Source organism: Acinonyx jubatus, chromosome X (genome assembly GCF_027475565.1).
Source record: "Acinonyx jubatus isolate Ajub_Pintada_27869175 chromosome X, VMU_Ajub_asm_v1.0, whole genome shotgun sequence".
Taxonomy (NCBI): domain Eukaryota; kingdom Metazoa; phylum Chordata; class Mammalia; order Carnivora; family Felidae; genus Acinonyx; species Acinonyx jubatus.
The window spans coordinates 9,591,782-9,604,590 of NC_069389.1; the positions used below are offsets into that span (position 1 = coordinate 9,591,782).

At 46.4% G+C, this 12,809-nt stretch overlaps 1 long non-coding RNA gene across 1 annotated transcript in view; it reads left to right on the plus strand.

Moving 5' to 3' along the window:
* Positions 1 to 12,809, plus strand: part of LOC113597709 (uncharacterized) — a 212,918-nt gene continuing 200,109 nt past the window's right edge. Inside the window, exons 1-2 of the long non-coding RNA XR_008290008.1 lie at positions 1 to 186; positions 3,521 to 3,598. This is a non-coding gene — a long non-coding RNA (uncharacterized LOC113597709). The remainder of the gene's footprint in view (positions 187 to 3,520; positions 3,599 to 12,809) is intronic.

The following is a 12,809-nucleotide window of genomic DNA, read 5'->3' on the forward strand; positions in this document are numbered from 1 at the left end:
ACTGCCACCCTTGGGCCACACCTCAGAACGAGGCTTTCAAACCACAGGCCGCGTCCCCTTGCGGTCCCAGGAAGTCAACGTAGCTGATGCTCGCCAGCATTCAAAACAAAAATGCAAAAACAGCGAACAAGCTAACACCAATGACTAACGAGAAACAGAACAGGAACGACCAGACTCTCCTGCGTGGTAAGGGTCGGTGTTGTTTAATCAAACTTCTGTGTCAGTTCCTTGTGTGGGAGACGGTGTGTGTTTACCGGCCTGTGATGTCAAATGTTTTCTTTTTGAGCGCGAGTCAGAGTCACGCTTATCAAGACACCCATTCCCCAACCTCCTGCCTCCCCGCAGCTTGGTTTCTTTTCTCAGGCCGGCTTCCCCTCCTAATCAGTCCCTTCACATTGGTTCGAAACCTTCTCCGCCCCGTGCCTTGCTGCATACCCCGGTCGGGAATCCTGAATCCACTCCGAGAGCCTGTTTCCCATTCGTCCATCCAGGCTCCCACGGGCTAACACAACGACACGCTATGCCATGCGGTTGCCGCTGAACTTGGCACTTGTCCCTGGTCGGCTCCCTGTTAGCTGTGCAACCTTGCCGACGCCTCACTACTTCTCTGAGCTGTGCTTTTCTCCTCCGCAAAGTAGGGGAGGGGATGGTCCCCACACACGGGCTCACGGCGAGGGCTGAGAGAAGTCTGTGCTCCTGGAACATTCTAGGTGCTCAGTAGGTGGTCGCTTTTCTAATCAGGACGTTCTCTTACATAACCGTAGGACGGTGATCAAAGTCAGGAAATTTCACATCAGTGAAATAGAACATGAATGTCTTTAATGGCAGCTTTTTCCCTCCTCACTGGGGATCCGGTCCGGGCTCACACACAGCATTTAGCTGTCCTGTCTCTTTAATCTGAAACAACCCTTCTGTTCTTTGTCTTTCGAGGCATTCGCATTTCCGAAAGATACAGACCAGCTGGTTTGTAGAATTTCTCTCACTTAGGGTTTGCCTGAAGTCTTCTCATGGTTAGAATCAGATACTTGTGGGTAGGAATGTCTTCGAAGGATGTTGTGTCCTTCTCGATGCCCCTCATAGGAGGCACATGATGTCAACTTGTCCCACTTAATGACAGTAACTGTGATTGCTTGTCGACATGGCTGGCACCAGGTTTCTGGTCTGTAAAACCGACCTTTTTCCTTTTCCCTTTGTTACTAATCAATAACCTGTGGGGAGACCCTGTTTGTTTTGGGTTTTTAAAAAATATTTATTTGTTTTTGAGAGAGAGAGAGACAGCATGAGCAGGGGAGGGGCAGAGAGAGAGAGAGAGAGAGAGAGGAAACACAGGATCTGAAGCAGGCTCCAGGCTCTGAGCTGTCAGCACAGAGTCCGACGTGGGGCTCGAACTCACGAACCGACAGATCGTGACCCAAGCAGAAGTCGGACGCTTAACGGATTGAGTCACTCAGGCGCCCCTACAGGGATACACTTTAAGACTCAAGGGGCGCCTGGGTGGCTCAGTCGGTTAAGCCTCTGACTTCGGCTCGGGTTATGATCTCACAGCTTGTGAGTTCGAGCTCCGCTGACAGCTCAGAGCCTGGAAACTGCCTCAGGTTCTGTGTCTCCCCTCTCTCTCTGCCCCTCCCCTGCTCACGCTCTGTCTCTCAATAATAAACATTAAAAAACATTCCTTAAAGTCTCAAGTCTTCTGCTCATCAAGCTGTCACCAAATAGCTTTGGCATTTATTGATGATTCTTGCCTGTATCGATTATTTCTCTGATGTCAGCAAAGGAGGTGAATTTCCAACTCTATCTTTCCTTCTAATGTGACTTCTCACGTTTGGGTTCCACCTTCTAGAATAAACCAATGAATGCAATTTCAAAATTTCCATGCTAACAACGTTGAAAATAAAAGCAGCTTCTACACGTGGGCCTGCGGGCTTGTTCTGCCCGACTAGACTCAACATTACAGAGGTGCCGTGTTCTGAGGAGTATGTCCACATGCCCTTTCAAGGTATGGCTCATACAGGCAGGCCTGTGGTGTCATTTCGTCTTTAAGAGTCAGCTTAGGGCCTGTCTGCCACCAACCTTCTCACCTGGCGTGGCTGTGATCTTAAAGAAGAGTACAGACCCGTATGGATAAGTCCTTTACCTTCCGTTCAAATCAGATCTTTAATGTTCACTTGATCTACTAAACATATTATTCATGATCTGGCAGAGAAAGTGCTCGTTATTAGTTCTGCGCGGACAGCAAAGGCTTGAGGGCCGGTAGGGGCGGATCCTTTGCAGGTTCCCGACGGACAAGGGATGTTTGCGTTATAGAGGAACAGCAAACACAGCTGGAAGAGTAGGGCACGGGCCTCCACGGAAGAGAGCTTCTGCTCTTTCTCGAAGAACTTCAGAGTTGCACGTTTGACTTCGGTCAGGTGCCCCTGTTTCAACAAACCTTAAACAAACATCACCTGTTCTACTGGTCAAACACCTTCCCAATACCGGTGGGGGTGGGGGCAGGAACAAAAGGCAGGAGAGCTTCAAGAATGTCTGGCCTGCCTCCATTGTCTACCTGGAAAGAATGTCTTCGCCCCAATGCTGCTGTTTGCTTATAACTTGTGCCCTCTCCTATCTTGCGTCTTGAGGTCAGTGCTGAAGCAGCTGTGTCCCTGAACAGTGACTCACCCCCGAAGTCATTTTAAGGACACCCGGACCACGTATTTGTTATGAAAACCAGGGAAAAGTCTGTGGTTTCAGTAGGGGCATATCCTCAAAAGAGTCAGAGGCTCCAATATGTAATCAGAAATAATAAACATTTTCTTCTGTGTTTTGGGGGAAGTGGGAAGGTACCTGTTGACCTTTTAAAAGTGTTTCTGGGACACCTGGGTGACTTAGTTAAGTGCCTGACTCTTGATTTTTGGCTCAGGTCATGATTTCACGGTTTTGTGAGTTCGAGCCCCGTGCCCGGCTCTGTGCTGATGGCACAGAGTCTGCTTCGGATTCTTTCTCTCTCTCTCTCTCTCTCTTCCCCCCATCAAAATAAATAAATAAACTTATGCTGTTAATTTCCCCAAGACTCTAGTTATTTTCTCTAACCCAGTGACTCTGTGTCTCCCTTGGACTCCATCTGGCTAGACATCTCTACATGACCATTGTTTAAAGTCATCCTGTCTGTGAAACTTGTCCTCCTAAGTTGGTCAACGGCATTATTGTGGTTCAAGTCACAGGACAAGTCAATTGCACCTTGTTCCTCCGAGCTCCCATCCATTACTTACCAGCGCAGGGGTTCTAATCCAAATGTCCTCCTCTACAAACCTCGGGCTCTGTCCCTAGGTTCAGGATTTTGCTTCTTTCTGTCAAGCTCTCTCTTCATCCCAGTCATCTTCCAAGGCCCAAGTCATTTCACGGTCTCCGAGAGGCCTCCCTAGATCCTCGTGCAGATGAATTCTGCCCACCCCCCCCCCCCCCACTACGACATTCTGCTGGTACTTTCTGTGAAGGCCTAGAGCCCGTGCTGAATTAACTAAACCTCTGTTTTCCTCACCAGATTGGAGGCCCTTATCTGGACTGGGAAGAACAGAACAGATCCTAGCATGGAGCTCTGTGGAGTATGTGCTCGAGAAACGTAAGTTGAGTTGTTTTCTGTAGAGTTTACGTACTACATCTAGGAACACTGCCAATGAAAGGTGGAGGGGAGAGCAAGTGTTCTCCACCTCTGGGGTCACAAGCTCATGTGTCTACAGGTGCCCGGCAGGTCATGTAAACGACCGGAGAGGCCAAGCTCTCTCAAGAGGGGAGGCAGCTCTTTCTTGCCTCCAGCCGTTTACCATAAGGAAACATGGACCCAGAGTTGCCAAATCTGATTTCCTGAGAGGAGGCAGAAATAGAGAGATTTAAATATGCAGTCTTAAAGGTTTTAATTATTGGCTAACTCATTAAAAACATGGTAACATTTTCACTGTAAAACAAAAAAGTAAACTGCCAAAAATAATGCATCGCTTAATGCGTTATCGTAAGGCAAGCATCCAATTCTCGTAACCATCACCCAGGGCAAGTAATAGAACTTTGCCTCCTGCCCCAGGAGCCCCACATGGGCCCCATTCTAGTCCCGACGCCCCCACATTAATCACTTCCCTACTTTTATACTGATAATTTCCTTTTGCTTCCTTATGGTTTTCTCATCTAGGTGTGCATCCCTAGGTGCTATGTTCTTACTAAAAACAAGTCGAGTCTTACTCATTCTTTGAAACTTTTGTCTTCTCATCTACGGCTCACCACTTTAGCCCTTCCTTAAGGTTTTTCTGTTGACATACTTGGGGTATTTGACCTGTAAACTTTCCCACAGTCTGGATTTTGCTGATGTTTACTGAACGGTGTGGCTCAACACGTGGCCTGTACTACCTGCCTCTTGGCAACTGGATCCAAAACGTACTATGCACAATCATCACGTTGCTGACCATACGCATTAAGTGTAGTGACTCCTTTGATCCCGTAACATGGGCCACAGAGGGATGCTTTAAAGGGAAACAACCAGGCATCCTGCCAGAGACTGATTTGTTTTTAGCCAGATGGTTCTCTGGGTAGGATTCGGCCAAGACACCAGACTTTCCCTCACCAGGTGACGGGGTTTCCTCCAACCCCGGCACATACTGGGTTAAAAGAGAACTCTAGAACCACTTCCCACACATGGGATGACTCTTACTCCCAGTGCCCAAAGTCAGGAAGTTCAAAGGCAAGGGGCGGGAGGGTTCGAGGTATGATGTGAATACAGCCGCAGGGAAAGGGAGTCTGTCCGACAGACACAATTATACACAGGACCTATGTCTTCCACAGGGTAAAAGGGGTAATATGAAACCGTGTTTGCAGAGAGACCCTCAGGGTAGCAAAGGCTTGCTGAAAAATCTGACCAGGCATCTGTAAAATCCCCAGAAAGAACACACACACACACCACAACACAACGAGGGGGAGAAGGATCTAGACAAAAGAACGATGACATTGACCTAAATGTCCTAGATGGGAAAATGTTGTCCCCGTCAATGAAAGGGCCCAGTGAACAAAGCTAAGTTGTGCATTTGTGGATGTATGTACTTAATCATTACCATTTAAGCCGCCTGATCGTTTGAGGTAAAAGTTTGTCCCTCGTGGTAGACTGCTGCCCAAATAAAACTTTTTGTTACAAGTCCAAGACTAAAAACTCAAACACATAAAGCATAATGACCCTTGATTAGCGGACTAACAACCAGGGAAAAACCTGCCTCTAGGTGAGTTGACCTGTACAGCTTCTGCCCTGGGGGCGCCGCCTCTCCTGTTGAGTGCACATAATGTCTCTTGGCAGGTAATTACCGATTATAACAGCAGGTAGACGCCTCATCTGGCCTCACCCCTCTCTTCTCCTTTCCAGCCTCTTTACTTCTTTGTGAGAGACTCTTTCATTGCTTAGCCTACCTCAGGTCCGCCGGTGATTGGACAGTGAAATGTCTGATTGCACGTAGGTGGCTAGGTGAGATTTTCCTAAAAGAACATAGAGTTCAGTATCTGGCAAGAAATGACTTTCATGAGCATGGCTCTCTAATGAACTACTGACCTTCAAGAGAAGCGTTCTCTGAATGAAAATTTGCCTGGTCATCATGCTTTGGGCATTAAAAGATCACATCATGGGGGCAAAGGCAGAAATATGGTTCTTCCTTACAGAATAATTCCAAATTCCGTATATAGATCCTCCCCTCCCACCCTCCCGGAAGAGGCTATTTCCTCCCCCTGCCCCACCGGGTAAGAGTTTGTGACTCACTCGCAAAGACCAGTGTATGAACAAGGAAAGGGGGAATTGGTGACTTTGTAGCAAAGAAACTTGGCAGACAGCACCTTCAGTAAGCGATGAAGGGTAACACCACCTGCAATGTCCAGTGGATTTCAGGTACCTTCCCTTAGGTTGTCCCCATAGGAGGGGAGCTTGGCGTCTTCCCCAAAACGCATGGCCCCAGTCTGATGAGAAAAGCATCAGGCCAATCCACGTTGAGGGCCACTGTACAAAATCCAGGACTGGCACTATTGAAAATGGTCAAGGTCATGCAAAACAGGGAAAGGTACAGAAACCATCACAGCCCAGAGGAGACTAAGGAGACGTGGCCATTAAATGCAGGGTGGTGTCCTGGGTGGAAACCGCCCCTAGGACCGAAAGAGGAGGTTTAATAGAAAAACATGTGAAGTGTGAATGAAGCCTTGCATTCAGTTCACAGCAACGTACTGTTGTTGGTTTCTCAGTTGTGATGAGTGTACCGTGCTGTTGTAAGAGGTTAACAATGGGAAAAGTCGGGTGCGGGATAAACGGGAACTTTGCCCTCTTTTTTGCAACTTTTCCATAAATGGAAAATTATTCCAACGTAACGTCTCTTTAAAGAGAGGAGACAAAACCCCAAAAGAGCATCTTCTAGTTGGGTACTGAGTATTCAACATAGATTTATTTTCATAATTCAATATTTCTCATACCTTATTCTTTTACAGACCAACAGGGCTTTTTTGTTTGTTTTTTTCCTTCTATACCGAGATGCCCAGGGTGTATCTCTTCTCTTTTTGAGTTTATTTATTTAAGTAATCTCTACACCCAATGAGGGGCTCGAACCCACCACCCCGAGATCAAGTCATGCCCTTCCGACTGAGCCAGCCACGTGCCCCTCCACCGTTAACATAGTAAAGACCTCCCTTCTATTTGTAATAGTTCACGGCAGGCCATTTAGTGAATAAAGCAGCTAAAATCAAGACTATGAGGTTTCCCGTGGGCTCGTTGATTCTGTTTAATGCCACAGCCATCATCCCTCTTCCAGTTCTGTCTAGCGAGGTCTTGTGCAAATGTACACTCAATCAGGGTGGGTAAATGCTGTGGTTCCCCTGGGCCCCAGAAAATAACGAAACACACATGTTCTCTAGAAGGCGAGCCAACGGTGCTGTCTTTCCATAGGAAGACCTGCTTGATTATAATTAAAACTTTCATTTGACTATTAAAATTAAAGAACAGCTATAAATTAAGGTAACAATATTAAAACCTCTGGGGGGTGAGTCTAAAAATCCTCTGTAATTAGAGAGCTACGAAACTTAAGGAACACTAATTCTTTTCAGCATCAAGGTCTCATTTTGTAAGGAAGCTGGTATTTTGTAAATCACAGCTCTTCCAGGGCTGAGGCCAGATTTTGGTTCTTACCAAGCGTTATTGCCTGAAATACTTTGCCCTTTCTGGGCTAGCCTACCGAGTTAGACTGATCTCTTAGCCTGATTGGATATGTGAGAGTCTGGGTGGTCTCTGTCATGTCACGGCCTTTCTAGATGAGAGTTTCCATCGCCCTACAGTTAGATGTTGGGTTATCAACACTATTTGACTCGTTCGGTTCAAAAAGGTTGGGGTTTTTATTGTAATAATGAAAATAATACCTCCTACCGCAACCTCTCCTTAAGAAGAGAAGGTATGAGTTATCTTTGAGTGGTAGGTTTGGTTATTCGTGGTGTATATATTCTCCTGCCTACTTGTCGATATTTTCCAAATGTGTGTATGTGTGTGTATAGCGATGTATCACTTTAAGATCGTGGAAAATTAAATAGCTGAAAACGTAACAAGGACAAATACTAACAGATTTTTCATGAAGACTTACCGAGCTAAACAAAGGTGCTATGCTCAGGTGGACCTTAATCTTTCACGTCAGTGAAAATTTTGCCAGGACAGTCTGAAAGTTGAACTTGGCCTTCAGCCCATTCCCTGACTATTTTTTTCCATTTGCCAGTCTTAATATTTGCATTCTGTCTTTATAGATCTTACTCCTCCATTTTTATCTCTCTCTCTCTTTTTTTTTTCCATTGGATTAAAACAAACAATGAGCTTTAAAAAGCACATTCCTCATGGTAGATATCTCCAGAGAGTTTAAATTTACTTCAGACCGAAGTCTCGCCAGACCACCCAAGTGGATACCCCTGATTTTTCATTATCCATCAACACCTTACGCTTTAGTGGACACAATCGCATAAAAATGGTGCGGTCAGGCAAAACCCTGAATAGCCCGACAGGACAGCACAAAACCATGAAAAACCATTTTCTATCTGGTTCTAGAAAAATAATTCCTACTTTTTCTCCCTCCCTCCTTCCCTCCTTCCTGCCTTCCTTTCCTTCCCCTTTTGAGGCTTGTAAAAGGCAAAATTATGGATATGGTCGTTCGGGTCCTACGAATGGGGACTCTGAGTAAGGCACTGTCATTTGCCATGTTTCCGCTTAGTTCATGAGATTCCTTTCCTAAGGATATGCAAACACTGTAATCCAGTCTTTTGTATTTTATAGTTATACTTGGGTGTTATTTTTTTTTTTTTACTTTTTAAATTTTTTTTAATGTTTATTTTAGAGAGAGAGAGAGTGAGTGTGTGCACATGAGCTGGGGAGGGGCAGAGAGAGAGAGGGAGATGGAGAATCTGAAGTGGGCTCTGTAATGTCAATGCAAAGCCTGACATGGGACTCGAACCCACCAACTGTGAGATCGTGACCTGAGCTAAAGTCAGTGGCTCAACTGACTGAGCCACCCAGGTACCCCCTATACTTGTTTATTGTATAACATAATGCCCAGCATGATGTGTCTGAGACTAAAACTGTGTATTTTGTGTTCAGAGTGATGAACAACGAAATGGACATTTGAGTTTGCCCATGATTATCTTAATTCCCCAGAACCTGGATATGGCTGAGTCCCTTCTGGTTTGATTATCTTGGCTGACGGCCACCAATCATATCTAAGGATTCTGCCATCACAGGGTGTTTTTTTCATAATACTGATATGTGTATGTTAAATAGTGTAAAGGACTCTGGTAATATTAACCTAGTGTTTGGGCCTTCAATCGTAGGAACCACACGGTCCATCCCAGGTTTGTGAGTTTATTGTGTAGAGTGAAATGCATGTACAGGACCAGATCCCCCTCCCTCTTTTTTTTAAATCTTTTAAAAAAGTTTTTAAATTTTTTTAAGTTTATCCATTTTTGAGAGAGCGTGGGAGGGGCAGAGAGACAGAGAGAGAGAATCCCAAGCAGGCCCTGCACTGTCAGCACGGAGCCCGATGCAGGGCTCAAACCTATGAACCGCGAGACCATGACCTGAGCCGAAACAGAGAGTCAGATGCCCGACCAACTAAGCCACCCAGGCACCCCCAGGACCGGTTCTGTTAGCAGAAGTAAAATCGGTGTCCTCTGTGACGATCTGGCATGATTTGTGAACCTGACCCCTGTAAGGACATGTGTCCCAATTTAATATATGTCTCTATATATGTATATATATATATATATGTGTGTGTGTGTGTGTGTGTGTGTATATACATATATATGTATATATATATTTATTTATATATTGCTATTTTTCATCCATATTTTCATTCCAAAAAGAGAAAAAATCTTTATAATGATTAATACACTAACCCTGATAATATCTCTCTACAAACGGGGAGCCCGCAAACTCTGGCCCGAGGGCCACGTATGGCCAGCTGCCTGTGTTTCTACAGTCCGAGAGCTAGCCATTACATTTGTAAATGGCTGGAAAGTAGGTCAAAAGAAGAAATACTGTGTCTTGGCATGCACAAATTATAGAAAACCCAAATTTCGGTGTCTGTAAATAAGGTTTGATGGCCACACTCATTCATTTGTGGCTTGTCCGTGGCTGCTTCCACGTTCAGTGGCAGCCTGGGTAGCTGTGACCGAGACTGTCTGGCCTGCAAGACAGAAAAATATTTACCGGGTGGCCCATTTCAGAAAAAGTGTGCTGCTCCCCGGTAAAGGTAAGGCAGAACTGAGGCATAGCATAAAATGTGTAGGCACAGAAAATTCGCCACAATGAACGAACCGGCTGGGGGTGTAAGTGAAATGTCTAGTGTGAGTTAATTTCTGATGAGGCATCTTGCATAAGCAGGGAAGATAAAAATCTGGTGATTAAAAAACAAAACTTAAAGACCGGAACTTTGCATGATGGGCAAGTTTGAAGAACAAAGCCCAAAGATGGAAGGCATTTGAGAAAATAATATTGCCAACGTGTGCCCATTCTGGACCACATGCTTCCCTTCCTAAAAGCCGAGCCATATAGCCCTCGGCGATCTCTAACTCTTGCTGACCGGCTGTTGGGTGAGAAACACCCAGCTTTGAGTCTGGTCGGAGGAGGCAGTGATGAGGGCGACCTTTGGATGTCTAGGGTCTCAAAGCAGACCTACTTTGGTGGGGGTGGTGCGGGGGGGGGGGGGTCCCATGAAAAGGCTGAGTATGTGTCCTTTCATACATGGCCCCCCCTAGAAGTGCTACAGTCAGGTTCTTAAAAAGCTTGTGTATTCCTTTTATTTTGGACATATTTTAGTCCATTTGAAAGGGGATAGCTATGCTCAGAGTTTCAATACTTGTTAGAACCTCTACAGCAGTGGTGGAGGAGGGGCATGACTAAGAACAGTGGCTATCCTGGGGTGCCTGGAGGGGGGCTCAGTGGGCGGAGCATCCATCCGACTCTTGATTTCAGCTCAGGTCATGATCTCACGGCTCAAGAGTTCAAGCCCCACGTCGGGCTATGCACTGACGGTGCGGAGCCTGCTTGGGATTCTCTCTCTCTGCCCCTCTCCTGCTCATCTTCTCTCTTTCTCTCTCTCCCTCAAGATAAATAAACCTCAAAAGAAAACAATAGCTATCCATCATTTTTTCCAGCTGGGGTGTATATGTGTATCTAGAGTGTTTTACTCGGGGGTCCTCTCTTGGCGTAGTAGTTCTTAAATGTCATTTATAAATATGTGTCATTTTTATATATTTGTGCGCTCGAACGTTTATTGAGAGGCTTATTTGTGTTATCGAGGCGTTTGTACGCTCGGCCTAATTTTCTATTGTCGCGTAACAAATCACCACAAATTTAGTGACTTAAAGCAGCACGTCTTTTACCTCAAGCTGTAGAACCCGTGGCTGCCTGCTTCCGCGAGGTTATCAGGATCCAGTCTCCAGGATTCAGAGAAGGCCTAGCACCTCTTTTGAAGGATGCCTGATGACGTCAGGCCGCCCCCTAGGATAATTTCCCTTTTGATTACTTAAAGTGAACTCATTTGGGACATGAATTACACATGCAAAATCCCTTTCACCTTGCCATATGACGTAACGTCATCAAGAGAGTGACCTCCATCACCCTTTCACATAACATGACCTCATCATGGTACGACACCACGGGGCTGAGATCACAGGTGCCATCTTGGGACTTTGGCCGCCCCACTGTGGGCAGGAAAAGCATGGCTCCGGGAGCCACAGGGGGCCATCTTGGAATCCTGGCTCTCGCTTACTCGCTGTACAAGTAACTTGACTCTCTGTGTCTCAGTGCTTTTACCAGTACACTGCAGATCATTCTAGCAACATTTTAGCATCCTAGCACCTACCACTTTGGGCAGATGCCAAAATTATTATTTTTTTAATGCCTGTTTATTTTTGAAGGAGGGAGAGAGAGAGAGTGCGTGTGAGTGAGTGGGGGAGGGGCAGAGAGAGAGGGAGACACAGAATCTGAAACAGGCTCCAGGCTGCGAGCCGTCAGCACAGAGCCCAACGCAGGGCTCGAACTCACGAACTGTTAGATCACGACCTGAGCCGAAGTCAGACGCTCAACCAACTGAGCCACCCAGGCGCCCCAGTGAATCTTGGCTTTATGAGCACAAAGGGCTTACTCTGGGGATGGTGAAGGACAGAGTAGTTCAGAAAACGGTGCTGTAATGCCCCGTAACGTACTGTATGTGAAAGTACTCGCTCCCAACAAACAGTAATGGAATTTGAACCTGGACAGAAGTAAATGTTTAGGAGTTGTCCATGGATTAATTGACGTGATTATTTTGGTTGTAAAGTCAAATCCTTTGCTTCACCAAATGGCTTCTTTGCCTTTACCGCTGCCCGCAGAGCTACGGGAACGTGACAAACATTTAATTTGTCACATGGCTCTTCCCTTCTTTCCTGACCTAAGGTAAGCTCTGTTAATATGAAACCAATAGAGTCAACGTGGAAGGACGTTCGCCAGAGACCTTGATGAAGCATGGTGTGTGGCCAATGGAGAAACACACATATCACACTCAGGACCTGTAGTTTCAGTACTGAAAAACAGTTCCCAGCCACCTCCTGGTTTCAAGTTAAGAAGCCTGCACTTTTCTCTTCCTCTGTGAACGGGGTAGGGAAGAAAACACACACACACACACACACACACACACACACACACACGCACCCCAAAACCAAAAACCAAGAAAACCCTCCCCAAAACACCGCTCTCGATGGCTCACATCCTTGGAAATAAAAACCCCCAGTTTCCCGTGATTACAGACTTCCTGACATGCAGGGAAAGCAGTGCGCACCCCCAAGCTCCCCAGTGCGTCTCACAACAATGGGCGCACAGAAATGCACACAGGGCAGGCTTGTCCCCATTATCCTCTTATTCCCCAGAATGCCTTCTGGCCCGGTGACGCGGGGAGGCCTGATGGCTGAGGAGCCCTCTTCAGCGGGATGGCTGTGGCCTGGCCGTGGGTGGCGATGGGAAGCCTGGGAGAGGAACGTTCCAGGGAGAGGGGCTGTGCCATAGCTCCAGTAACTCAGTCCCCCCGGAATTCCTGACAAGGCCAGTGCCCTGGGCTCCCAGAGTTCCTATCAGAGTGAATCAGGCAGCTAAGTATTCTCAAATTTTATGGAAGAAGAGGAGAGGGAGAGGGGGACAGAATGACCTCAACACGGAGCAACATTCTGAGTCAAGACATTGTCAAGTCCTGGCAAACCATGCTTAGCGGCCGAGCCAGATCTTGCTAAATGTCCCACAAAAAAGGAATTTTGTTAGAGGGCAG